An 8,564-nucleotide genomic window follows, 5' to 3' on the forward strand; every position below is an offset into this window, starting at 1 on the left:
GTTGGGAAAATCAGGAGCCTACTTTGGGAGATAAGGTACAGGTCAAAATACCTACCACCATCAGAAATGATATAAGAGGCATCACAAAGCAGCAGGTCTCCTCACTCGTGCCTTTGTGCTTCTCTAAGGCACTACTTGAGCAGACTCCTGAAGGAAGGGAAGGAGCTGTGCAGGCACCTGGGCCAGAGAGAACAGCAAGCCCCAAGTCTCCGAGGCAGGAGCTTGCTGGGCTCAGGTGTGGCTGAGTGAGTGGTAAAAGACAACATACTAGAGGGGACACATGCCCAGCCTTTCAGGCCCTGTTACGAACCATGACTCTGACCCCAAATGAGATGGGACGCTGGAAGTTTCACCATTCAGCATCTAGTCATCAACTGGCTACTGTGTGCCAGGCTCTAGGGCTACAACAATGCACCAACCTCTCCAGGCCGCCACTGTCATGCAGTTTAAACTGTAGTGAGGTAAACACACACACAAAAGTGCATGACACACGACTAAACAAAATAGTTAAGAGCTAGACACTGAACACTCAGACCAGTAAGCCATGGTCTCGGGTGCCTAGGAGCGCAGTCTAGAAGGGGATGATTTATGGAAGAGAAATAGTCAGAAGAAATGGAGTCAGATTGGGACAAGATTATGAAGTTAAGGTGGCAGTCTTCGCTGGGCATGGTGATTCACACTTGTAATTCCAACACTTTGGGAGGTTGAGGCAGGAGGATCATTTGAGTACAGGAGATCAGTCTGGCAACATAGTGAGCCCCTGTCTCTATGAAAAATAAAAACAAAAATTAGCTGGGCATGGTGGCACATGCCTGTAGTCCCAGCTACTTGAGAGGCTGAGGTGGGAGGATTACTTGAGCCCAGGAGGTTGAGGCTGTAGTGAGCCATGATCACATCACTGCCCTCCAGTCTGAGTGACAGAGAGAGACCCCATCTCAAAAAAAAAAAAATGGCCGTCTGGTACTAAAAATCTAAAAAGCCATCATCTGCTTTCTTTGCCTTCATTCTCAGTACTTAAGCACTGCTGAATCACTAAAGCCCAAATCTAAGCTTTTCAATACACCTTCTCACTTAGACTTACCTCCCATTACTCCAAGTATGTGCCAGCCACAATGAACCACCAGCGGCTCCCCAAACCAGCTATGTTCTTGGCCAGTGGGTTGGAGACCTAGTTCCCCCACTCACTGGCTACATGACTTTGAGCAAATGACTTCTCTGTCCTCACCCTATCTCACAGGTTATTGCGGTTACCTGTGTTAACATTTAGTCTAGTATCTGGCGTGTGGAAGGATTCTATAATAAGTGTTATCCCTAGGAATCATTTGGGGAGCTTCTTAAAAATGCAGATTCCTGGAAACATCCCGGGTTTGTTCTCTCAGTCTACGGTGGAGTCTGGTAACTGCATCCCAGGCATTCCAGTGACTCTGAGCAGGCAGGCTGCAAATCTCTTCCTGTGCTCTCCTCCGAAAGCCTCTGGTTCTGTCCTGGGAATACTTTACTTACACCTGCCCCTCCCATCTTCCAGATCAGGGCTCAGCTGAGCTGTCACCTACTTTCCCACCGTTCTTTTTTTTTGAAACAGGATCTAGCTCTGCCACCCAGGCTAGACTGCAGGGGCGTGATAACAGCCCACTGCAGTCTCCTGGGCTCAGGCAATCCTCCCGCCACAGCTGGGACTACAGGTGTGCACCACCATACCTGGCTAATTAAAAAAAAATTTGGCAGAGATGGGATGTTGCCCAGGCTGGCCTTGAACTCCCGGGCTTAGGCAATCTGCCCACCTTGGCCTCCCAAAGTGCTGGGATTAAAGGTGTGAGCCACCGCGTCCAGTGCCATGATTCTTAACCTGCTCTACGTTTGGGGTTGCTCCTCTGTGATCTTCCCAGTGTCTTCATTCCCACCACATCTCTTTCCCTCACTCATAAAAATATAATGACTGTGACGTTAACTTCACTAAGAAGGTTGAAACTGGCCAGGCATGGTGGCTTACGCCTGTAATCCAAGTACTTTGGGAGGCCAAGGTGGGCAGATCACCTGAGGTCAGGAGTTTGAGACCAGCTTGGCCAACATGGTGAAAACCTGTTTCTACAAAAACACAAAAATTAGCCAGGTATGATGGCAGGGGCCTGTAATCCCAGCTACTGGGGAGGCTGAGATGGGCAATTCGCTTGAACCTGGGAGGATGAGGTTGTAGTGAGCAGAGATTGTGCCATTGCACTCCAGGCTAGGCAGCAAAGCTAGACTCTGTCTCAAAAAATAAAAATAAATAACATAAAATAAAAGAAGGTTGAACCCACTTGATAAGCATAGTGCCCTAAATTTTACTCAGTTCCAAATGTCCCACTCACTCCTCCCTCATGCCTTAGGCTTTATGGGATGAAATGTGCCTCCTCCTTCTTCCTAAGGTGAACTTTCCCTCGCCCCTTCACCCTTCCTGCCTCTGCTAGGACCTGGTTTCATCAATGAAACTTTCTTCACCCTGTCCTTCACTGGCTCACTGCTTCCTCCAAACAAACACATCGAGATTGCCCCACGTTGAAAACAAAGCAAAACAGGCTAACAATAAAGCCCTCCCTCTAGGTTCCTCTAGTCACCACAGGCCTCTCTTTCACACTTTTCAAAATAGCTATCTACACACCCCACTTTACTTTCTCATGACTCCTTTTTCACCTTGTGTATTAGTCCATTTTCATACTGCTGATAAGGACATACCCAGACTGGGTAATTTACAAAAGAAACAGGTTTATTGGACTTACAGTTTCACATGGCTGGGGAGGCCTCACAATCTTGGGGGAAGGTGAAAGGCAAGGATGGGCAAGTCATATCTTACATGGATGGCAGCAGGCAAAGAGAGCTTCTGCAGGGAAATTCCCTTTTTAAAAGCATCAAATCTTGTGAGACTCATTCACTATCACACTATCATGAGAACCGTGCAGGAAAGACCCACCCCCATAATTCAATTAACTCCCACCAGGTTCCTCCCATGACACGTGGGGATTGTGGGAGTTACAACTGAAGATGAGATTTGGGTGGGGACACAGCCAAAACATATCACCTTGCAACCTTGCTGCCACTCTCTCTGCTGAAACAGACTTTCCCAACAACGACCTTTCCTCAGTCCCCAACCATCCTCTCCATCTTTCCTGCCACACATGGCAGTGCAGTCTGCCAACTCCCATCCTGAAATCCCTCCTTTCCCAGAACTCTTCTGGTTCTCTTCCTATGTCCCTGATCTGTCCCATTCCCATGCTGTGCCTGTCTCCCTCGAGCCTTGCAAACATTGAAGCTCCTTAAGGTGCAGCATGGTAGCCCTCTCCTCTTTCCCTTGGCAATCACTTTCATTCTTGGCTTTCACATGTTCTAACAGAAGTCCTAAATGTGAAACTTTAGCTTCAGCTACCAGTTTCAGTCTTCCACTCTCTGCTAAATTTCTTCAGTGGCATGCCCCTTCAACTTAGAATCTCTAAACTTCATCCCCCCATTACCTCACCTATCAAGTCTAGACCTTGATTCCCCTCATCTGTTCATGGAAAGCTTTGTTTGGGGTATTGGCATTATCTCCTGGTTTGAGATCACCATGAGATTCAGAGAAAACTGGGACAAAGAGCAACACTGAGGTACTGGAATGACTAATGCTGCCCCGAACAAGAGTATAGAAAGAAAGGCATGACGGTAGGTGGCGGACACTGTTCCCAGTGCTGAATCCTCAAGGATAGTGAACAACCACGTGAGTAATCAGTTACACATCCCGCTGTACTGCTTGCCTGAAAAGGCTTCCAAGTTTATCATTCTTTTTAGCTATCATTTACTGACTACTTACCGCAGATCTGTGCTAAGCATGTCATATCTGATATGGTTTGGCTTTGTGTTCTCAAACCAAATTGTAATCCCCATATGTCAAGGGAGGGACCTGGTGGGAGGCAACTGGATCACGGGAGCAGTTTCCCCCATGTTGTTCTTGTGACAGTGAATGAGTTGTCACCAGATCTGATCGTTTAAAAATGTCTGGCAGTCCCTACTCCCCTCCACCTGGTTCTCTCTCCCCTGCTGCAATGTAAGATGTGCCTGGCTTCCCCTTCGCCTTCTGCCATGACTGTAAGTTTCCTGAGGCCTCTTCAGTGATGGGGAACTGTTAAGTCAATTAAATCTCCTTCCTTTATAAATTACCCACTCTCAGGTAGTATCTTTATAGCAGTGTGAAAATGGATTAATACAATATCCATTAACTGAAACAATTCTATAAGAACCAAATTACCACCATTTACAAGAGAAACAATTGAGATATGGAGAGTTTAAGTCACTTATCCAAAATCATACAACTATTAGTGTGCCAAAGTCAGGATTTTAATCCTGGTCCCTAAACACTGGAGTGTATGCTTTTATGCTATGCTATCTCCCATGGGAATAAGGACATATTTTACACACACACACACACACACACACACACACACACACACGAAACCCTCCTCCATGGACCTAACTGTTAAAATTAGGTAAAACTGTATAATTATACAAATGTAAATGTCTAGGTAAATTAGGTAGAGGTCTAATGAGAAAATTAGACATTTTCTAGCTCTATAGAAGTGATAAAGGAAAAGTTCTTTGGAATGACCCCAGAGATATGATGCTATGCAGTTGTTAACTGTTACACAATTGACTTTTACTATAAGAACAGTGATTCACACTTGTAATCCCACCACTTTGGGAGTCCAAGGCAGGTGGATCACTTAAGGCAAGGAGTTCAAGACCAGTCTGGCCATGATAATGAAACCCTGTCTCCACTAAAAATACAAAATCAGCCAGGCATGGTGGCTCACGTCTGTAATCTGAACTACTCAGAAGACTGAGGCACAAGAATTGCTTGAACCTGGGAGGAGGAGGTTGAGGTGAGCTGAGATCAAGCCACTTCACTCCAGCCTGGGCAACACAGCAAGACTCTGCCTCAAAAAAAAAAAATTATAACTATTTCATATCATTTTGTATAGTTCTCTGAATAACTTCATGATGTCAATCCTGTACCTCCCCAATAAGGTTATAAAAAGATCTGGGGCAAAAAAAAAAACAACAAAAAAACCTGTATCTTATATTTCTTATGTGCTCTATAAATTATAACTATAAACAAAAATGTATCTTATACCTAACAATAATGATATGACAAATACTTACATTTCCTAGAAGCCAGGCACTATTCTATGCCCTTTACACTTAGTAACATTTACTGTAAGACAGGTACTACTATTATCCACATTTTACAGGTGAGAACAATGAGGAAGTTGGTAGATTTAAGACAGACACAAATTCTCTGATGCTTCTCCCATGGGATGGTGGAGTCTAGGTCTCCTTCCCTTGAATCTGCACAGGCTCTGCATTAATCAGATTCTGTGCTTATAAAGCTGTGCTCATTTCCCAGGCCCAGGCCTTAAGAGCTAACAGCTTCCACTTCTCATCTTTTGGAACACCGGCTATGGAAGGCCTGAGCCACCTGTAAGATGCCCAACTAGAGATAATGCATGGAGGCAAAGGGGGGTTCAGCTGGCTCCCAGAGAAGCCATCCTGGCCTCACCAGGCTAGCCCCCTCCTCCAGCTGAATGCCACTGAGTGATCCCAGTTGCCACCACATAGAATTAAAGAATTTCCCAGGTGACACTCGCCTGAATTCCTACCCCACAGAATTATGAGATAAAATAGTTTTTAAGTCACTAAATTTGAGGATAGTGTGTTACACAGCAATAGAAAACCTGACCATGTATAGAGAAGATGGTCACACAGCTAAAAAGTAATAGGTAAGCAATAAGGGACAGAGGTGGGATTCAAAGCCAAGGAATCTGACACCAAAGCCACACTCATAACCACTGTTTCCTTTGACTGGAATCAGTTGCATCTTCAGTCTACTGCCTAAGCCTGACTGTCCAGGTAATCCCACAGACAAGCACTGCATTAAGGGACTGCACAATTCAGGACTAACGTGTGCTACACAAGGTGTTGTAGTGTGACAGAAGGAGCACAGGGTTCTCTTCCATCTTTGCAGCTAACTCACCTGGTGACAAGCAGCAAAGACTGTCTGTGGTGAAGACATGGACTCCGTCTGTCTTACTGAACAATGTATCTCTGGTACTTAGCAGAGTGTCTTTGACATAGTAGGCACTCAATACATATTTCTGGATGGATCAGACTCTGGGCCTGTTTTTCATCCATAACAATGGAGGAGTCCCCCACTGGACTAGATGAGCTCTATGGTTTCTTCTTGTTCTAAAAGCTACAAATCTGTACAAGGAATGTTTTGGTGGAAAGGTGGTATGAATGGCATCAAACAACAAAAATATGGGGGGAAAAGAAACAAGAAAAGGCTTACATCAATGTGAATGAAGAAATGCCTCTAAAGGAAACGAGCCAGAATGGAGTTTCAACCTGCAGAGAAGACTCCTAGAGCAGAGGCCCCTCAATTCTATCAACAGATCAAATACTACTAGATAAAATTTGTGGATGTTTTCTCAGCTGAGCCATTAATAGATTACTTCTCCAAGGGCCCACAGTTCACACACCTTATTACCAAGCTTACCTTAGAGGGCCCCTAAGGAGTCTGCCCATCATCAAACTTTCCAAAAGGCTTACTCATAGACCCTCACCTCCACCCAACTCAGAAAAGCACTGTCTTGAAGCAAACAAATTTGGAGTCTTGTCTTAGCTTTATACTGGGGAAGGCCAATTCAGTTAAACAGATATTCTGTGCCTAATATGTACAACAGATTATCAAGAGGACCGAATGCTGACAAATGGTTCCCTGCCTGTGCCTCAGTTTTCCATCATTCACCTAACTTTACAGAGGGCCCATTATATTCTAGGCACTGAAGGTAAAATGGCAAACACATCAGGCATGGTCATCCATGTCTTCATGAAGCATCAGTCTAGTGGGAAAAACAATTGTCACAGTGTACCAGAGTTATTAAATGGAGGAAGCAGAAATTAATTTGGGAGGAAGGGTCACGGAAAACTTCCTGGAAGACACATCTAGGCTGAAACATGAGTTAAGTTTGCCAGACAAAAAATGAGAGGGCTCTCCCCCTTTGAGTTTTCAGGGGGATAAAATGGAAACAAACAAACAAAAAAAAAAAGCAGGCGAGCACAAACAAGACTGAAGTGCACATATGTGCCCTGAACACAAAAAAACACCTTGAGCACCCTGCTTTTAAGCCTCTTGTCCATTCTGTCACTTCTGTTGGAAAATATATCCCTCCTTGTCCATTCTTGTGAATTCCTTTCGTTATGGGTAAACTGTGTTCCCCCAGAACCACAGAATGTGTCTGTATTTGGAGATCAGGCTTGTAAAGGGGTAATTAAGTTACAATGAGGCCATTAAGGTAGGCCCTAATACAACCTGACTGATGTTCTTATGAAGAGAGGAAATCTGGATACAAAGAGAGACACCAGAGATGGGGAACACAGAGGAAACACCAGTGATGACACAGCAAGAAAGTGGCCACCCGCAATCCAAGGAGAAATGTCTCAGAAGAAACCAAACCTGATGACACCTTGATCTTGGACGTCTAACCTCCAGAACTGTGAGAAAATAAATTTCTGATGTTTAAGCCACCCGGCATTTTGTTTGCAGCCCTAGGAAACGAATACGCTTTCTATTCCAGGCCCAACACTGCTCATTTCCAGAGTGAAACCTTCCTTATCACCCACATACACACACCTTGGAGTTAAGGTTTCTCACAATACTCTGTGCATCCTCCATTCAATTTTCATTCATTCCTTTAAACAACAAACGCCTAGTGACCACCACCGTATGCCAGACCCTGTCTTAAGGGCTGAGAACAGCTAACGTGTATTGAGCATTTACTAGGTGGCAGCCACTACTCTAAGCGATTTACATGCACAACTCATGAAATCAGACAAGGTTCCAGCGACGCAAGTGCCGCTATGATACCCGCTTTACGGATGCCGTGCTGAGGCACAGAGAGGCCACACCGTAATGAGACTGAGCCAGGCTGTGGGCTCTGTCGTCTTAAGCACTAAACTACAGGGTGGAAGGTAACAGGAACCGAGAGATGGGCAGCGCGGGGCGGAGGCGGGCGGGGCTGGCTTCCTGCGGGCAAAGCCTGGAGATGAGAGGACGCGGGTGGGGTGCCCAGGCCGAGGGAGCTACACGAGGGAGAAGGCCCGGCTCCTAGGTCCGGAACCTGGCCTTCTGGGTCTCAGTCCGCGTCCCCTGCGATGCCCGGCACAGAGCAGATGCCCGCTGACTCTCGCAGGGGCCGCCAGCTCCCCGGTATCCTCGAGTGCCCTGGGACGCGGAGGGAGCGGCGGGTCCATGCCCTGCTGCGCCACCCTCGGACGCTCGGCCTCCCTTCCCTTCCGGCCGTTCCCACCCTCGCCAGCCCCGCATGCCTTCGCGAGGCCGGCCACCTTACCCTCGGAGGCCGCTCTCTGCCCCGCCGCCTACTCTACACCTGCCGCCGCTGTCCTCAGGCCCGCTCGCCGGGCTCCGCCGGCCGCGGAACCATCCCGACCACACCCCCTTGGCTGTCGGCACCGCCCTCCGGCTTCCGTTGGCGTCACTT

At 46.7% G+C, this 8,564-nt stretch overlaps 1 protein-coding gene across 3 annotated transcripts in view; it reads right to left on the reverse strand.

Annotated features, from left to right (window-relative positions):
- ZBTB49 (zinc finger and BTB domain containing 49) overlaps positions 1 to 8,560 on the reverse strand; it is a 33,111-nt gene extending 24,551 nt beyond the window's left edge. The window contains exon 1 of one of the 3 annotated variants that reach the window (XM_032254186.1): positions 8,415 to 8,560. The gene's annotated coding sequence lies outside the window, so the exon portion shown is untranslated. Of the gene's footprint in view, positions 1 to 6,037; positions 8,383 to 8,414 lie in introns of those variants that run through there. The other 2 variants (XM_032254189.1, XM_032254187.1) reach the window with 2 other exon arrangements.
- Between the last annotated feature and the right edge of the window lie 4 nt (positions 8,561 to 8,564).

The sequence above is a fragment of the Sapajus apella genome, unplaced genomic scaffold (assembly GCF_009761245.1).
Source record: "Sapajus apella isolate SASKATOON/1434 unplaced genomic scaffold, GSC_monkey_1.0 scaffold85, whole genome shotgun sequence".
NCBI classification, from domain to species: Eukaryota; Metazoa; Chordata; class Mammalia; order Primates; family Cebidae; genus Sapajus; species Sapajus apella.